Source organism: Bidens hawaiensis, unplaced genomic scaffold (genome assembly GCF_021521415.1).
Source record: "Bidens hawaiensis isolate Kalapana, Puna unplaced genomic scaffold, B.hawaiensis_p1.1 tig00057903_1, whole genome shotgun sequence".
Taxonomy (NCBI): domain Eukaryota; kingdom Viridiplantae; phylum Streptophyta; class Magnoliopsida; order Asterales; family Asteraceae; genus Bidens; species Bidens hawaiensis.
In genome coordinates, this window is record NW_027500451.1 from 24,270 (window position 1) to 45,452 (window position 21,183).

Here is a 21,183-nt window from a genome sequence, read left to right on the forward strand (position 1 = left end):
ACCTAATCTTGTAAAATATTCGCAATGTAGGAACACGTCATATTTTTTTTATAATTTTAATTATTTTATAATCTATCTTTTATGTGTAGGCAAATACGAGTTATGTGTAGATGAATATTATTCATATGTAGGTAAAAATAAAATGAACTACCAAAGCTGTGTGGGTGAATACGATATATGTGTAGGTAAATATAAGTTATGTGTTGGTGAAAAATAAAAGAAACAAAATTAGTGTAGGAGGAAATAAGTTGTGTTGGTAAATACGAGTTACATTTTGATAAAAATAAAAATAAATAACAATTTGTATAATTGAATATGAGCTATGTGTAGATTATTATGTTACTTGTGTAGGTGATCAATTTAATTCAATTCACCTACATATACATTTTTTATATATAGCCATAGGTAATAGATAATTCAAATTTGTAACATTCTACAATAATTAATGTGGATAATATTTTAGGAGTTTTAGAGGATTTAATGCATTGAACAAATCAAAGATAATCAATGGCTGAGATCGACTTCTCGCACTTCTCGCTATAATATCACTTCTCGCATGATTCATCCCCTATATATATATATATAATATGAGAAGGTTAAACGAGAATTTATTTCAAACAAAGAATATAGTTTGATTCGTTAAGCGAGAGCGGTAGAAAATGTTTTGTTTCTTTTTATAAAAAAACATATACAAATAAGTATAGATAATTTATTTAAGGATAAAAATAAGCTATCAAACTCGGTCTCATTTGAAGGTTCGGTTTTGTAAAATTATAGTTATTAAATTTTATTAATATGTAATAATCATAATATAAAAAGAAAAAGGGTTTAAATCAAATAAAACACTAAAAACCGGGCCTAGGGGACTCGAACCCGCGCCCCAGGCCGGTTCCCTGTGTTTAAACGCAAGCATCTGCCATTGGGGCAGGTGTTTGATTTGTTAAATGGAAGATAACAACAATTTATATACACATCTAGAACTGTTCTTCCCCAAATCAAAACCCTAGAATCTGAAATCGGGTTAAAAGGTTATTGTTGATTTGGGGATAATGTTTGTTGGTTAAACGCAAATTAAGATCACTAATTAATTACCAAAAATGATGGCAGATTAAAGGAGAACGTCATCAACAGGCTCACGGATTTGAACTTGATCTTGAACGGCTCCAACAGTGAGGTATAACGCAATTAACTTAGGGTTTAAGGATATGGTGTATTGATGATTGTGTGGACGAGTTTAATCGAATTTCGGACATGTTTATATAGGGTATTAAGGACGAGTCAGCCATGGTTCATATGTTAATCAAATTAGCTATCAATATATTATCATTTTCAATAATTGGAGTGTCGTTAGACGCGTTTTAGGGTCAATAACGATCAAGGATTGAGGAACAAGAAAAGGGAGGGGGTGTGTTTAACGGCCGACGATGATGATGGAGGTGGAGGGAAAACATATTTTTGTTAGATTTTGCAATTCAGTCCCTAGATTTTGGAGTTGGGTGCACAAGTGGTTAAAATGTTAGTTTAGGGGCATGTTATGCATATTTCTCATAGTATTAAAAGTAAATAAATAAAAATAAACGGGTCGAGTTTCGGGTTTCAAAAATAACGAATGTTACAACATACATGCATGGATGCATGCATGATGCATACATACATACATACATACATACATGGAAACACATTATGATGTATGTATGTATGTATGTATGCATACATGCATTAATAGTTCAATAATTGACCAATAACCAAACCACAAGGACCTAAAGTGTAAAAAAATGAAATTCCCCTTTCTATCCCAAAGCACCGCCTGACGGTGGTGACCTAGGGCCGCCGCGCAGTGCCACCAAGCATCTGTGCAGATTGTTTTCGTTCTAGATATTTTCCTAGTTCGTTTTTGGCCCGAAATTAGGACATAATCGAGTTTTTTAAGCCCCAAGAAAACTAACATAGCTTAGATACATGTCCATATACATTACCCCTTTTTCAAGAGCGAATTTTACTGATCTTTTCATTTGTTTAGTCATTAAAAACATATTCGGTTTCCTAAACGAGTAGATCTACTTAATATGGATCGTTTATGCTTATTCTATACAAACAACTCATGATTCTTCTGCCACAAACTTTCATAAACCCTAATCTACCAACCTCATCCGTCACATGCTTCTTACCATCATCATTCTCTCCGGTTTTTTCTTAATACTCGATTAAACAAGCTTTGGAGGTTGACTTTGCTTGTACTTGAACATTTGACTTCTGTTTCCCATCAAATCAAGCCTTATCCGGGTAAGTTTTCTTTTGTGAAATCGTTTATGCATATTCCCTAGTCAATAACCTTCAATCAATTTCGGTGGTTGAAGGGTTTTGACTGGTCAATTCGTTTAAAACTCATTAAAGGGCAAAACAGTCAAGAAGTTTGACTTTACGTTTTCTCATACTTCTGGTTGGATTTAGCATTCGGTCCAGAGGACTTTTATTCTCGTAACGAAATTTTAAGGCTACTGACCAAAATACAACTTCTAACTCTCTGTTCGGATTCTGGTCACTACCAGCTCGCTTAAATCTTAAATCTAACATAACTTGAGTTCTAAACATCCGTTTGGATAGATTCCAATGAAAACGAGTTCGATTTTACTTAGATTATCATATCTTAAAGATTCAAGTTCTGATTTTTTATTTCGTTCGACGCATGGTGGACGACTTGTTTAAATCGTAGTTTTTTATCATATTTATTAATCACTTGCCTTCAATCTAAGGTGAGTTTGATCATTCCCCTATTTTTACTAATTTTTATAATGTTTTGGGTACATATGCGTACCTATTCATATTTTCTATCATATGTATATATATATATACACAACCTCGCAAACATAATCATTGTGTGTATATAAATTATATGCTATATGCTAATTGCTACTTGTTTAATTGTTTACTTTATCACATTTGGAGAGGTCCAACATATTCTTATTATAGTATGATCATACGACCGTCTTAGTAGCCAGAGCCTGATTCGCTTGGCGAAGTTAAACCGACAATCTCAGTCATTGTAATCAATGCCCGATCCACTTGGCAATGATTTAATGGCACACTAGCAAGTCTTTGGTTTGTCTATGGTTTGATTGATTACTACTCACATATGTTTGTTTGCGCATTTAACATTTATATATTACATACATATTATTGTTGTGTGAAAATTGGTGATCATCTCACTCAACATGGTGTTGTTGACAAACTATTTTATTTTCTACGCATATGCGGGCTGCTTTGAATTGAAGTTTGACGTGAAAAGTACACTTAGACAATACTTTAGGTTTTAATGAAGACAACCGTTAATTACGTTTATATCCACTTGTTTGAATTGTTTTGTCATATAAATCTGTGTGTACTATTTGAAATAAATAATTAAATAGATATTGTCATATTTTATTTATGATAGTATCTTCGAGCTGTGAGCAATCGGCTCACGTCCCATTTCCGCCTGAGGTTGGGGTGTGACAAATTGGTATCAGAGCCGAAGGTTATAAGATAGGTCGTTAGAAATTGTCCTAGTCATAAGCTTAGGACCCTATACTTGCTTATCTAAACTGCCTTATGTGCTATTTAATTATTTACAGCTTAATTAGATTAATTATTTTATTGTATTGTATCTTAGTTATTTATTGCACACACACACACACAAATCCCGAGACTATGCCTCACATTTAAACTATTTTTCTAAATCTTTTATTTTGGTAGCTATATTTTAATTTGGAAGATTCCTTAAGAATTCCCGAGTTTTGTTTTTACTCCTTCTCCTTAGGGCATGGTAATATGACATGTTCGGTAAGTAATCGTAAGGGGTGCGAGAAACTATGAGTTGGGCCTTGGCAAAATGGTTCCAAGAACCCAAGGTAAAACGCTATTCCTTACCTGGAGGATAACCTGACTACGGTACTTGAGCCTCTCGGCCATCAGAACAAGATGTCATACGATTGGACCCCTAAGCGGTTAAACGCGATCGACTAAATGGTTTCACTCCTTTTATAAAAACCGAATTCATGGTGGTTCGTGGTTAAATTTGGGAAAACTTCCAAAATTGTGTTTTTAATTATTTCTAAAATGCTTAGTTGGGTGAAAAATCCATGTAAATCCATGGGCACTCAAACTATCCAATTCTCAACCCGTTTTCAATTTGATTTTTTGTTGGAACGTATCGTCCAGGGTGGTTCCCGAGACACTCCAACTACTCATATTTGATTCGTTGATTCGATATTTAGTTGGGTCCGTTAAATGCCATGTAACGCTCATAGTCCGACCAACTTCATTGATTTGATAATTCGTTAATTAGTTGGGTCAGTTAAATGCCATGTAACGCTCATGTGCTGACCAACTCAATTGTTTGTTACTCGTTATTTTAATTAGGCCAATAAATTGACATGGAGTGCTTATGGGAGGCCCAATTCACAAACTTTATGTTGCTTTATTTAGTTGGGCCATTCAAATTTCCATGGAAAGCTCATGGGAGGTCAACTTGTTTGATACGTTTCGTTATTTTATTTGGGATCTCAATATACCATGGGAAGCCCATGGAAAGCCGAACCTAATAAGATTTTACTTTTGGAAAATTTTATAAACATTGTTTATTTACTTAATTGCCTCACACTTATTCACATTATTTTAAATCCCGACTCGTCCTCGAGTCATCACTAGCACAATTTTATTTAAATACGCATCTCTATTATGTCACATCAACTCATTCCCACAACTTACCCATCATCTTGTAAAGTTTCATCTTCGGTCCTCATAGAATGTTTTCCCTAAGAATCCATCATCGTAATAAATGTCGTTCGTCTGCTTCTCACAGACATCGTTCTACTACTAAAATCGCCAAGGAGTTTGCTGCTGTATGCTATTAACCGAACAACCGCCAACCTCAACAAAACTAAAATACCCTGAACAAAAAATCTTATACTAACTCATATCCATTAAAATATTGTTTAAATTATTTTCTCTGATATATTTTTATATTCTCAAACTATAAACTAACAAGTGTATTTCAATCCATACCCTCACCTTTAAACTATAAATATTTTATTACCTCTTGTTTTTCCTCAATCTTATGTGTCACACCCCAACCTATGGCGGAATATGTCAGGGTGCGACATAATTGTATCATAGCTCAAAGACACTAATTTTAATAAGTGTCAATATCTAAATTTATTTATTAATATCAATCGTACACAAACAATTCAAAATTTAAAAGAATTTGATACAACATTTAAACTTTATAAATTTTAGCCTAAAGTCCAAGTCTATGTCTTCACTTCAGATAACTTCTTATAACAACCTGCGTTATGCGTTAAAATAATTTGTCAACAACACATGTTGAGCGAGTAATTCACAGTTTGGTGTAAATATAATAATATTAATATGAGAAAATAAACAATTCCTTGCGTATGTGAATAGCATCAATTAATGTAAACAAGTATAAGTATCTTTTCAATCATGACACTAGAATACAGACATGTCTACTCGGACGAGTTCGCAACCAATAACAAAATAAATTAAAAGTAACAAAAGTGTCTTTTCATACATGCCACTAGATTCGGACATGTCTACTTGGACGGCGTATGAGCATACTATGAGGATGAGGATGAGGATGCGGATGAGATACCAACCAACCATAAAGCATTAAACAAATAATATCTATAGCAATCAAACAATTAATTGAACATCATCACAACCACACAATTAATTGAACTGTGTTTGAGCGAAATAATATTATAATAATAGTTTCTAATACGTATAATGCCCATAAAACAAAAATAGAGAAAAAGGGGATTGAAATTAGTCACGTGAATAAAGGATGACGGTAACGGTTAGGAATGAATTGTTAGTTCCACGAGATGCTTCAATGATAAGCCCTAATTTTAAGGATACAATAAAAATGAAAATCTAAATGACATAAGTAGACAAGACATGACATGACGGGTTTATAACGGATTTGAGATTAATAAGGCATTTACTATATTTTATAAAAGTCAAGTTAAAATTTAATCAATTTAAATATTATTTTTATAAGTCATATATTGATTTAAAGTAAATGATCGTCACTTTACTATTACGTATATATTTATTATACATTAAAGCAAAATATCTCATTTTTAAAAGTTTGATGATAATTGATTTATTTAAACCGAGTATAACAACTTACATTTATTATTTACTTGCTAGGAAAGTATATATTTATAATTATAATATATATATATATATATATACAAAAACGTTAAAATAAAAAGTTAATGTTGAAAGTTTAGCGTGTATCGGTTCGTAAAAAAAAAACAAAAGAAAACTATTTTGAGTTTAATTATATTTAAACTTATAGTAGGTCAGATTTATATTATATATGTGTGTGTACATATAAATATACGAAAAAAGTTTATACGATAATTTATTTTGAGAGTTCAACGGTGTTTAGTCCGTTAAACGAGTGAAAACACTATTAGTTTTATTAATTTATAGTTTAAATATTAATATGTAAATGTAAACACAAGGAAATAATAAAAGCAAAAATAGACAAACAAAACTGGTCCTAAGGGGATCGAACTTGCGTCAACCCTGTCCAGAAGTTTAGCAGGTATTGCACCAGCCAACTGGTCTGGTGTCTAACTTATTTATAAGATGGAACAATTTATGTTTATATTCTAAGCCGAATAAATCCCCAACCTTATAAACCCAAACTTGAACAATGATCCGATTAATCGATGATTACCTGCTGTTAATGAGAATTGACAGAGGCTTTGGTTCTTATGATATTGGCGAACCAAATGCACAAGGTAATTACAAAAGATGATAAGGAATTGACTGAGAACAGCGGCTAGGTTTTGCGGATTAAACTCGAACCCAAAAATGATTCAGGACGGCTTCTACACCAAAATTGAGTTAGGGTTTTGATTTGTGATGATGCAGAGATGGTGTACAACCATTTAATTGGGCTATGGACATGCTTTTATAGTGTAACGAAGTCCAGGTCAGCTGCAGGTTGTTTTTGGTCAATTAGCTATCCATTTTGATTCAATTAACATGTTTGATATGTCGGTTGGACGCGTTTTTTGGTAATAAACAATTTGGTGAGATCAATTTCTTGATTATGTCCGAAAATTGAGGTCCAAGAAAGGGTTTGGGTGTCGGCGACGGATGAATGGGGAAAGAGAGGAAGAAGAAGTTAGAATGATATATTTTGTTTTGCAAAAAGGCCCCTCATCTATTGTCAAGGGTATAAAGGGTTAAAATAATAGTTAGGGGTTGATTTTGTGTACATTTGATAGTTAGAATAAAAATAATAACCGAAACTACGATGAGTAGAAATAAAATAAATGATCAATAAATTTGATTAAATAAAATAGAACGAAAAATAAAATTTTAAACGGGTCGGGTTTTAGAATGCGAAATTTAACGAATGTTACAGTATTCACAACTTTTTGAAAATCGTCCCGAAATTAGAATATAAGAGAAAAAAATTAAAAATAAGAATAAACCCAATTTACTAAATCATTTCCGTAATAAACGAAACAACACAGATGCTCGAGTGACCCGGAAAACACTACAAATGGGTAATATGACAAGTCCACTTATATATAGGATGTACCAGCGGCGTATCCACCATGACCGTGTCATATTATATATCATTTCTACCGTTGTCCTTTAGTCCCTTGGTTCTAAGTTGTTCGCACACCAACGTCCCAACCATGACTTCCGTGCGAGGGTTTTGGTAATTATGCGTGCACTCATAATTACGTATTTCGTCGCATGGTCCGCATGTTTCGTTCCGTTGGGTGGGTTAAAAATCATACATACATGTTTAAGAAAAATCTTTTTTTTAAATCAAGATAAAATTTAGAATAAAGGCGAAATAAAAGTTAACGACCATTGAAAAAAAATAAAGAAAACCCTCGAAGTCAAATATCAAGATAACTAGTGCAACACCAAAACGACTGAACAAGCTTAAATATCAAAATTCTTAGAGTTAATGAATATCGAGATAAAACCTTTGAAAGACGTAACAAGTTGTCGGGTATTAAAAACCAAAAATAAAAACTCTTGTTATAATAAAATATTCATCACAATAGTTAAGTTGAATATGCGATCATGAGATGCTAAAAAAATTGTATAAACATATGATAACCATAAGAAACTAACAAAATTAGAGAAAAAATGACGCAAAGTTGTTGGTCGAGATATTCCTGAGGGAGTTTTAGCCGTTACGGGGAGGGTGTAAGTTTGTGACGCTTGTATTGAGATAATGATAAATCTTAAATGAGAAGGTAAAATCATTAAAATAAAATGCATGCATAGGGCTCCTATTAGTTAGCTATGCTTAACAAAGTACACAGCCCCCGTTCAAAGTGACCGGTCATAGGCAGCCCAGATTACGGTTCCTATTAGATAACCATGTACATAGCCGTGCACATGGTCCCGATTTCCACTAATGATTACGATTGAGGTCACCGGTCATAGGCCGTTAAATTGAGTTAATCATGAGCAACAAATATAATTCTAAAGATAAATATAAGCAATGGGTGACGTGCTTTGTGAGGAGAGTAAATGAAGATATATTTATCAACGAACCATGATTTCATTAATAATATGTAAAATTTGATAATACATTGAGACATTATTTACACAAAAAGATCAAAGACAAAAATATTAAACGCAAGAAAAGTGAAATGTTGCCCATAGTTCTTATCTTCTCGGGGGTAGATGGGTCTTGGGGAAAAGGACTAGTTTGAGGTGGTGCCATGATTTCTATGTTGAAATTCATTGGCGTTGATGAAGTTCACACGTCCTAGCGTACCTGGTTGGCTTGATTTACTTGAGTTTGATCGCCTTGGTTTGGTTGGGGTTGAATGACTTGGATGGGTTGAGCTTCATCTGATTGGGCTTACGGTTAGAAGGTTTGAGTTTGATATATTTGGAGTTGGTTAGTTTGGTTAGGGTAGGTTTGAATTTGATAAACGAGTTTTGGACATGTGTTGCGAAGATGGTTTGGGCTACCGCAATGATATCAGGCTTGTATAGTGTGTGCAAAAGGTGGGACATGTGATTGGTGATATTGTTGAATAATGAGTTGAGGGAAGGATGGGTTGTCTTGAGTTTGTACAGGTTCCCGGCAAGAGTTGTTGAAATGACCGAAGTGGCCACAATTGAAACATTTTCGGCATTATGCGGTATTAGGGTGGTGGAACTTACACGTGTTACACAAAGGATATGTTCCTGTGTAGAGCTTTTTGTTGGATTGACCTTGGGTAGCTTAGGTTGGTGATGGGCTTGAATTGGTTAGGGCATAGTTCTGGTGTTTTCATTTATTGTTGTTGTTGTAGTTGGTGTTGGTGGGCTTTGATGAGGTTTCAACCTTGTCCTCATTGGGAGGCTCGGTCGTGGCTTTTTCGGTAAGCTTTTTAGTACCTTTGCGCGTTAAGGTCCCAGCCTTAACATGGTTTTTGGTGAGGATACTGGCAAGGGTAATGGCATCATGAAGATCCTTCGGGTCACGACTAAGGACAACATCTTGGATTTGCATCAGTAAACCCGAGATGTACTTATCGATGGCACGATCGAGAGGCGTGACCATATGCGGAATGAGGAGGCTAAGTTCGTGGACACGGTCATTATAAGTCATATTGTCACCGCCTTCTTGTTTCAAATTCCAAAACTCTTCTTCCAACTTCTGGAGTTCATATTTCGAGTAAGATTTCTTGAGCATGAGCTTCTTAAGGTCGTCCCATGGCAAGCCCATGGTGACTTTCACCAGTTGAAGGCGTTCAATTTGAAAACTCTTGAGGCGTATGTGGTATTTTTGTCTTCCGGGCATGCACAGTGGAGGAACACGCTTTCCATGTGCTTGAACCATTGAAGAAGGGTTGTAGCACCCTCGGTTCCAAAGTAATCGGTCGGGTTAGCGCTTATGAATTGCTTGAAAGAGTAAGCATTAGGGTCGGGTTTACGGGTGTGGTAGCAGCATTCACGATTTGGAGCTGAGAGATGATTGTTGGGAGGGCTTCCACGATTCCCTTTGTGATGCGGGATGTCATGCTACAACTAGAGCTACCGGTACGTCGGGCGACGGTTGAGAGGTTGAGAAGGCGAGAAGACATGTTGCGGGGGAAAAATGTGTAAAATTTAATGAGACTCGGGTAAACATTGAAAATATGCAGGTTTTTGTAAATTGATACTTGTGAATTTTGTTTAACAAGTTGAGGTTGTGGTTGAGGTTGAGAATTGTAACAAAGTTTTATCATCGTTAACATTTCGAGGAAAAAAAATAAACAAAATAATAAAATATAAGATCACTTAAAATTGAAATATAGGGTCTCATTTGTTGGTTAGGATTTCATAAACCACTATGGTTCCTTCTAACAAAATGAAAATATCGAAAATCAAATAAAAATTGTTGAAATATTCATGTATTAACTTCACAAAATCAATGAAAATTGAGTTGTGAGGGGTGTTGAGATAGATGGTTGAAGTACTTCGGGAACCACCCCGTATTTGTGTACTTCATCCACCCATTCAACTAAAACACAATGCGAGAAAACCGAGTTTAGCCACGTATCACCATGAATTCGGTTATAAATTAAGGATGTGATCGTCACATGAATACGGTTGATACAATGAGGGTGGTAGATTCGTGAACGTTTGGTGTGATACGCTTTGGCTTAACAAGTTCCACACTCACACCTCACCTTCCAGGAAGGCAACCAGGTCTCACGGCTGATTGAGATTTATGCGCATTGCGCTTCCTTAGACTCGCAAGCCTTGGTGTCAAGGGATTGGTGTACATGTGTGTCCCCCTCACAGTTACTACGTACCCGTTACACGAATCATCCTCAAGGAGAGGGGAAGTAAAAGGTGAGATTTCTTAAGGAAATTCCCGATAAAAAATCGTTTAAGTTTTAAAAATAATTTTGAGGTAGAGGTAGGGGAAAAAATACAACAATTTAAGTGTGTGCTTTTGTGTACAATTGTATATGATAAACAATTTAAATAAATTAAGCTATGTATAAAAATACAACAATTTAAATAAGTATGGTGCACGTATAGCAACACGAATAGGGACCCTAAGCATGCTACTAGGCCGTTACGTCTAACCACCTATCTTATAGTCTTCGGCTCTGATACCAATCTGTCACACCCCAACTTACGGCGTAATATGTCGGGGCGTGACATAATTGTATTATAGCTCATTGACACTAATTTTAATAAGTGTCAATATCTAAATTTATTTATTAATATCAATCATATACAAACAATTCAAAATTTAAAAGAATTTGATACAACATTTTAACTTTATAAAATTTTGCCTAAAGTCCAAGTCTATGTCTTCACTTCAAATAACTTCTTATAACAACCTACATTATGCATTAAAATAATTTGTCAACAACACATGTTGAGCGAGTAATTCACAGTTTGGTGTAAATATAATAATATCAATATGAGAAAATAAACAATTCCTTGCGTATGTGAATAGCATCAATTAATGTAAACAAGTATAATTGTCTTTTCAATCATGCCACTAGAATACGGACATGTCTACTCGGACAAGTTCGCAACCAGTAACAACATAAAATAAAAGTAACAAAAGTGTCTTTTCGAACATGCCACTAGATTCGGACATGTCTACATGGACGGCATATGAGCATACTATGAGGATGAGGATGCGGATGAGATACCAACCAACCATAAAGCATTAAACAAATAATTCCTATAGCAATCAAACAATTAATTGAATATCATCACAACCACGCAATTAATAGAACTGTGTTTGAGCGAAATAATATTATAATAATAGTTTCTAATACGTATAATGCCCACAAAAAAAAAATAGAGAAAAGGGGATTGAAATTAGTCACGTGAATAAAGGAAGACGCTAACGGTTAGGAATGAATTGTTAGTTCCACGAGATGCTTCAATGATAAAGCCCTAATTTTAAGGGTACAATAAAAATGATATCTAAATGACATAAGCGGACAAGACATGACATGACGGGTTAATAACGGATTTGAGATTAATAAGACATTTACTATATTTTATAAAAGTCGAGTTAAAATTTAATCAATTTAAATATAATTTTTATAAGTTATATATTGATTTAAAGTAAATGATCGTCAGTTTACTATTACGTATATATTTATTATACATTAAAGCAAAAGATCTCATTTTTAAAAGTTTGATGATAATTGATTTATTTAAACCGAGTATAACAACTTACATGTATTATTTACTTGCTAGGAAAGTATATAATTATAATATATATATACACACACACACAAAAACGTTATATTAAGAAAGTTAATGTTGAAAGTTTAGCGTGTATCGGTTCATAAAAAAAACAAAAGAAAACTATTTTGAGTTTAATTATATTTAAACTTATAGTAGGTTAGATATATATATATATATATATATATATATATATATATATATATATATATATATATATGTGTGTGTGTGTGTGTGTGTGGAAAAAGTTTATACGTTAATTTACTTTGAGAGTTCAACGGTATTTAGTCCGTTAAACGACTGAAAACACTATTAGTTATATTAATTTATATTTTAAATATTAATATTTAAATGTAATCACAAGGAAATAATAAAAGCAAAAAAAGATAAACAAAACCGGTCCTAAAGGGATTCAAAATTGTGTCAACCCAGTCCAGAAGTTTAGCAGGTATTGCACCAGCCAACAAGGTTGGTGTAACTTGTTTATATGATGGAACGATATAAGTTTATACTCTAAGCCCAAATAAATCCCAAACCTTATAAACCTTAACTTGAACAATGGTCCGATTAATCGATGATTACCTGCTGTTAACAAGAATTGACAGAGGGCTTTGGTTCTCGAGATGTTGGCGAACCAAATGCACAAGGTAATTACCAAAGATGATAAGTAATTGATTGTGAACAGCGGCTAGGTTTTGCGGATTAACTCGAACCTAAAAATGATTCAGGGCGGCTTCTGCACCAAAATTGAGTTAGAGTTTTGATTTGTGATGATGCAGAGATGGTGTACAACCATTTAATTGGGCTATGGACATGCTTTTATAGTGTAACGAAGTCCAGGTCAGCCGCGGGTTGTTTTCGGTCAATTAGTTGTCCATTTTTATTCAATTACCATGTTTGATATGTCTATTGGACGCGTTTTTGGGTAATAAACGATTTGGTGAGATCAATTTCTTGATTATGTCCCAAAATTGAGGTCCAAGAAAGGGTTTGGGTGTCGGCGACAGATGGATGGGGAAAGAGAGGAAGAAGAAGTTAGAATGATATATTTTGTTTTGCAAAAAGGCCCCTGATTTATTGTCAAGGGTAAAAAAGGGGTTAAAATAATAGTTAGGGGTTGATTTTGGGTACATTTGATAGTTAGAATAAAAATAATAACTGAAACTACGGTGACGAGAAATAAAATAAATGATCAATAAATTTGATTAAATAAAATAGAACGAAAAATAAAATTTTAAATGGGTCGGGTTTTAGAATCCAAAATTTAACGAATATTAAATTATGTTAGTTTTCACAACTTACTTTCTATTTTATAAATCTTTCTTATTAAAGTTCAATTATTGTAAATTTTATCATTATTAGACTGAATTTTTCATCCTCTAAATTCAACTTTTATTTTTAAATTTAAAATCTTTCATTAATTAATTTAGCTTTTATCATTCAATTGACTTTTTGATTTAATCTCCATGGAAATCTATGTATAACTCGATCACTCACTTTATTTATTGATTAAGTTTCGTTATTTAGTTGAAATTAGACGGTGGTTCGTAAAAGTTTCAACTGCCCACTTTGATTTTTGATACACCTTGAAAAATTTTAACGTTTTAATGATAAATTCGTAGTTGTTAAAATAGTCATGGTGGTTTATACATTTCTAGCCTCGTGCTTATCTTATTTTATTTTATAATTTCACATCTTATTTTTGGTATCACAATTAATTTAATATATACTTGAATTTCCATTATAAATCATCGATAATTTAATTTACTTAATTCCTAATATTTATAACGATCTTGTAGAAAAGGAAAAATCCATGAATTCTCAATTAAAAAATTAATTGAATAGGATTATCTCGGTGATTCAGGAATATCCACCTCCCAATCTAATCAATTAACGATTTATTCGAATACGTACTTTTTCGCATTTTCATTGTCAATTATCAATTACTAATTATTATAATATTTTAGTTTGGTAAAATCGAATTAATCACATCTCAAATTCACAATTTAAAAAGCTATAATTTTATATCAATTTCTCTTTAAATTTAATAAGTTTCTCAAATTAACCAAACTCGACTTGTCAAAATTTTCGTTAACTATGTTTAAACTTAATACTCTCGGTCTTAACAATTTTGTTTCTAATGAATACGATATTTCACATCTCATGACTCATTTTAAGATTTATTGTTTAAATAAAACTTTTGAGCATATCATCTCATGAAATCAAGTTCCTTTATGTAAGGCCCCGAACCTCGAGAACCCCACAGTTGGTATACATTCAAAACACTAATAAAATAATTAAACTTAAAAACAATTATTTTCATTAAAATAAGCAATTCAGAGTATAATTCAGCGGAAAACATAAATAATAAAATAAGTTCCCAAAACCCGGGAATTTTGCCCAAAATCAACATAGTTATCTTTAAATAAAAACTTTCAAAAATAAATGTTTAATGGTAAAACTTCGATTCCCGTATGCCCTTCACCGTCCAAGTAGTTTCGTGCACGTCCAAGCGATAAGGCATCCTCTTCCTGACCTGAAACTCACACTAACATGCACACAAAGTCAGCTTGAGCTGAGTGAGTTCAAGTTTTAAGTAAATGACATCAGTAGTAATAGATAAGATAGTCAAACCAAAAGTTTTAAAAATTAAAAGGGGTACATCCATCAAGTCCTCATTACCGAGAACTAAACATCCTCATACATACATATGCAAAAAAGGCATATGTAAACATCCTTTCAATTACATCTCTATATATATCATAGTATATATATATAACATCCACGTATAACATCAGGGTCGAGCAAACGTACAACCCAAACCCTTAGCATCAGTGCATGCAAACACAAAGTAGGCATGCACAACATCAGTAGTCGAAACGACTACAACATCGCCAGATATAAGCCAAGAAATAATGTATATACATATATATATATATATATTTAACATCCCAAGGCCTACCATATGCTAGCCAGCCTATATAAATTCGTATAAAACCATTCATCATGTAAGAAAACACTTAGGTGTGCATGCTAGCCCCAAAAGTAAAAAAAGTAAAAAGGGCATCATGAACTCACCTGAAATCAATCGAACACCTGCAACGAGCTAGGAAATCCCTAAGTGCACAATCACAGCCAAGAGCCTGTAAATTATAACAACACGTTACTACACTAGACCGTAAGAACACTCTTGCCTAATGAGCCGTTCAAGCCCAACACTTGGCCTAAGGCCCAACAACTTGGCCCAAGGCCCAACACTTAACCCAAGGCCCAACACTTGGCCCGAGGCCCAACAACTTGGCCCAAGCCCCAATACTTGGCCCCAAGCCCAACAACTTGGCCCAAGGCCCAACAACCTGGCCCAAGGCCCAATACTTGGCCTAAGGCCCAACAACCTGGCCCAAGGCCCAATTCTTGGCCCAAGGCCCAACAACCTGGCCCAAGGCCCAACACTTGGCCCTAGGCCTAACAACTTGGCCCAAGGCCCAAAGATAGTCAAATCGGGTCGAATGCGCGTGCAATAAACCTTAAAACCATTTATTAACGAACCAGCCCCGAATGGACCAAATTCCATTTTAACTCTTTTCATTCATCAAGATTATAGCACCCGAGTTGATAGGGTTAACGTTTAAATGAAATTTCGCGCACCGCCGACTCGATTGACGAAGCCCTAACCCCAACAGCCCCGAGCATCAAAAAAATAATTTTTCCACAGCCCTTAAACCCCCCTAGGGCTGTACAAACTGATTCGGTTGGTCACCCGATCAATTAACGCATCAAACTCAACAATTTGCAATTCTACACCCGATAAACCCTAGTTTTCGAACTAACACCTTTAGGTTGATGATGAAATAGGAAATGGCGAATGGAAGGTCATTCGTCTGAAATTGGGAATATAAACCCAATAATTTCATGCAACCCGAGGTCATTCGTTCAAATTTTGAACTAACGAATGGCCTCATTCGTTAAATTATGATCCTGATTCGTCAAGAGTTTAAACGAATAGGACTCTCATTCGTTAAAACTTTAACGAATCTTACATTAATTCCTCTTACTCGTTAACTTCTTAACGAATAAAGGAGGTTATTCGTTAACAACTTAACGAATGATACATTACATCACTTCATTCGTTAAAATTTTAGCGAATGACTACCATTCGTTATGTTTTAAATAATGAATGGCTTTTCATTCGTTAAAACAATTAACGAATCACCAATTTTCCTTAGCGAATGAGACATAATCTCATTAAGGAATTAAATTAATTATTAAAACCAATTAGGATTTTAATCAATGATTTAAATATTCAATTAAATCCAATTTAGGGTTTAATTGCATACATTAAAAATACCCGATCAACAAAGAATCGGTAATGTTTAACTTAAACAGATTTTTACGTTAAAACACAACTGATACAAGTTGTAAATACATTAAGCACGATTAACTTAAAAATTTTGGGGATTCAATTTTTTTTTAATTATTCACTAGCTTGGTAAATCAAAACTAAAGCAGAATTGAAAAAGAAAGAAAATTTTTTTGAATTTTCGAAAATTTTCAATTAACAACTAACCAAAAACAGTAAACAACTAAACTATTAAAGCAATACATATTTTTGTGAGTTGAGCAGGTGTAACGCCCATTAATTCCGGTTTCAAGAATTAAAGCTTGTAGAGTATGTATAATTCTCGGGATTTATCCGACGTTTCTCGGCAGCCTTTGCGTCATCTCGGTACGTTAAACCATTTAACTTTCCTTCCACTCTGCCTTTCACTTCAATTTGGAGGAACTTGGATTTAACTATTTATTTATATCATAAAACATTTAACCTAACCCAAGCCCCCCTTGCAGCAGCGATCGGCCGAGAAAACCCCCCTGCTCGTTTTTCTTCTGCCCAGCCAAGTTTCGGCCGTGAAAACTTCAATTCAAGGTCGGTTTTATGATTCCCCATGTCTTTTACACCTTAATTGATCATATTAACGCGCTTATTGGTCGTTAAGGTTGAGTTTTGATGATAACAGTTTGTTGACAGATTCATATACGTTTATTGTAGGGTCTGTAACGCGATGGTAATCCATTGTTTTTGATCGATTCTTAATTCCATGATGTTCTACTTTGAGTATAGTTTTCAGAAAGGTAAATACGTAATTTTTGGACGAGATTTGAATGGTTTTTATGAATTTATAAAATTGAGTGACAAAGCTGATGCGGGATGACGGATTCTGGTCTGTCTTTCCGACGCCATAACCTTTTTTCGACAGGTCCAAATTGGTTGGTTCCACTTCTGGAAGTTACTATTTTGAGTTAGGAACCAAACCTAATTGGAATCGTTTAATTTGGTTCAGTAATGAATTTTATAAAAATAAAACCATTTTGTTGCGCACTGAAATAGCTGCACGTACCTTGCTGTGTTGGAGGAATTTTTATAATTTTTGTGTCCAATAGAAAAAAATAATAAAAATATTTTTATAAACCTAAGATACTTATTAAGGTCTGATAAAAATTTAATAATTTATTTCAAAGGTTATCATATATAATTAAATGCAGCTTCGCACGCTAAAATCTACACATTTTACTCGTTATTAATCGATAAGTTCGTTTTAGGCTTAACCGGTGGATTTGGTTAGTTGAAAGGTTTTAGGGGCTGAGGTAAAGTAATTGGGTATGGGTTGGGCCTTGGGCCAAGTGTTGGTCCTTGGGCCAAGTTGTTGGGCCTTAGGCCAAAGTGTTGGGCCTTGGGCCAAAGTGTTGGCCTTGAATGGCCCATTAGGCAAGAGTGTTCTTACGGTCTAGTTTAGTAACGCGTTGTGTACTATTTACAGGCCCTTACTTGTGAGTGTGCACTTAGGGATTTCCTAGCTCGTTGCAGGTGTTCGATCGATTTTAGGTGAGTTCATGATGCCCCTTTTAACTCTTTTTAAATTTTGGGCTAGCATGCACACCTAAGTGTTTTCTTACTTGATGAAATGTTTTAAACGATTTATATAGGCTTGCTAGTATATGGTAGGCCTTGGGATGTTATATATATATATACACACACACATTATTGTTTGGCCTATATTTGGTGATGTTGTAGTCGTTTCGACTGCTGATGTTGCGTATGCCTACTTTGTGTTTACATGCGTTGATGTTACGTGTTTGGGTTGTACGTTTGCTCGACCCTGATGTTATTACTTGGATGATATATATGTAGGTATATAATTATAAGGATGCTTTCATATATAATTATAAGGATGTTTATATATAATTATAAGGACGATTATATATAATTATAAGGATGTTTATATTTAATTATAAGGATGTTTATATATATGTATATATATATAAGGATGATTACTTATTGTTGATGATGGCCTAACTGTTTTATCCCGTTTATTTGGCCTAACTGTTATATCCCTTTTATTTTAAAACTCTTGGAATGACTGTTATGATTATTATTATAGACGTTATTTATAAAAACTTGAACTCACTCAGCTCAAGCTGACTTTGTGTGCATGTTAGTGTGAGTTTCAGGTTAGGAGATGGATACATTACCGCTTGGACGTGCACGAAGCTACTTGGACGGTGGAGAGCATACTTAGTCGGATGTTTCAATAATAATAAATGTTTTCTTTTTAACATTTATTTAAATTGGTTTTGGGGAACTTATTTTATTATTTATGTTTTCCGCTGAATTATACTCTGAAATGGTTATTTTAATGAAGTGAATTGTTTTTAAGTTTAATTATTTTTACGAGTGTTTTGAATGATTACCAACTGTGGGGTACTCGGGGTTCGGGGCCTTACAGCAGGGAATCATATTGACGAAAACATCACTAAGTAACACTTCAATTTCGATTATTATTATACACGTAACCCAACGATGATTGCAGATATAATTGTCATTTTAAACTTTTCACACACTTGTCGGAAACTTTACAATATGCTTTAATTTGGTTCAATTAGGCACGAAACCATATGTAGACCTCATCAATCAGATATAACATTTCTATCTCTTATACAGTAAATTTCAAATGTACGTTTTTCTTATTTTCCAAATTTTGATTAAATATGACTCATGCAAAAATAATAAAAGGAAAATAAAGCAGAACATCAAAATTTTTCCTTAAGATCAGTATTATTACACGCAGATTAGGTTCCATTTCAACAAAATAAAAAGATAAAAATAAGTTGAAGTTGTACAGGCCTTAACCCCCAATTCGATACATGACTTTCACACATTTGTGCTTATAGTATACGCGGAGAAGGTCCAAGACTTGTACGAAACACCAAGAAAATAAAGCAGAATACTCAAATATTAACCCTCAGGTCAGATAATCTTATCGCGCAGTAGAGGATCCAATATTTGAATAAAAATAAAGAGAAAATAAAGTTGAATTTCTTTGCAAAATGAAATAAAAACAAAGCAAAATTTTCTTAAAAAATGAAAGCATGCACACACAGTAATCATTTTGACTTTTGACTTTTCTTAAATCAGATATACTATCAATTTTTCAAGATGTAATTCCACTAGGTTCGGCATTCATTATCTTTATATCTTATCAGTTCCTATATAGTCTATCAAGCCTATCTTTGCATATCATATTGCTGGCCTTACGGTAGTTTTTAATCTAGTTTATTCATGTACTAGATCAATCTCGTCAATGTACTATCATTTTCTCTTTTTGCTTCAAAACTCATTTTGAGGAGCATTTTTCAATGTTTTTGATATTTTTCAATATTTGAATGTTTTTGGAGTTTTTAAATTTATCTGTACAAATTGAAAACACAATATTTTTTTTTTGGATTTTATATTTTCTCCCCCTAAAAACGACAAAAATTGAAATAAAAACAAAACAAAAAAATGATTTAACCAAGCTTTTGAATATCTTTTAAAGTTTTTAAACCATTTATACCCAGCAGATATTGAAAACGTGTTTTGTCAAACGCTTTGGTATAAAGGTCAGCCTTTGGAAAATCCTTGTGAATTTTATCAATTGATATTAGTTTCTTTTCAAAACAATCACGTATGAAGTGATAACGGATTTCAATGTGTTTGGTTTTTGAATGGTGAACCGGATTTTTGGTTATCGAAATTCCAGCAGAATTATCAATATAAAGGGAGTAGTAAGAAACTTCAAACCGTAATCCCGCAAGTGTTGCTGGATCCAGAGAACCTGTGAGAAGCAACTCGAGGCTGCCACATACTCCGCTTCAGCTATTGAAGTTGAGACCGTTGTCTACTTCTTACATTGCCAGGAAACAAGCCGGTTTCCTAAGAATTGACATCCCGCTGTTGTGGACTTGAAGTTGATTTTGCATCCTCCGTAGTCTGAATAAGTAAAAGCGGTGAGATCGAACTTATTATCTTTGGGGTACCATAACCCGATGTCTGGATTTCCCATCAGATAATGTTAGATGCGCTTTACTGCCGCCATGTGAGTCACTCGGGGACTCATTGGTACCTAGCACACAAACAAACAGCAAACATAATATCAGGTCACGATGCAGGGTTGGATCTACGGTATCCTCCAATTCATCCGGTGATAAATTGTGACCCACGGGAAGAGGTGTCGAAGGAATTTTGCCATCAGATATCTTGAATCGGCTCAAGACATCGTTCACATATTTCGTCTGATGGATAAAGATTCCGGAATCAGACTGGTGAACTTGCAATCCTAAGAAAAAGTTTATCTCTCCCATCGAGCTCATGTCGAATTTGGTTTGAATGATCTTTTCAAAATCATTACACAATCTGTCGTTCGTCGAACCAAAAATTATGTCATCCACATAGATTTGGAGGAGGAATAAATCATCACCCACGTTCTTATAAAACAACGTACAATCCACAGTTCCTCTCGTGAATCCACTTTCTAGTAGATGGTCAGCCAACGTGCTGTACCAAGCTCTCGAGGCCTAGTGTAAACCATAAAGAGCTTTATTTAATCGGTAAACATG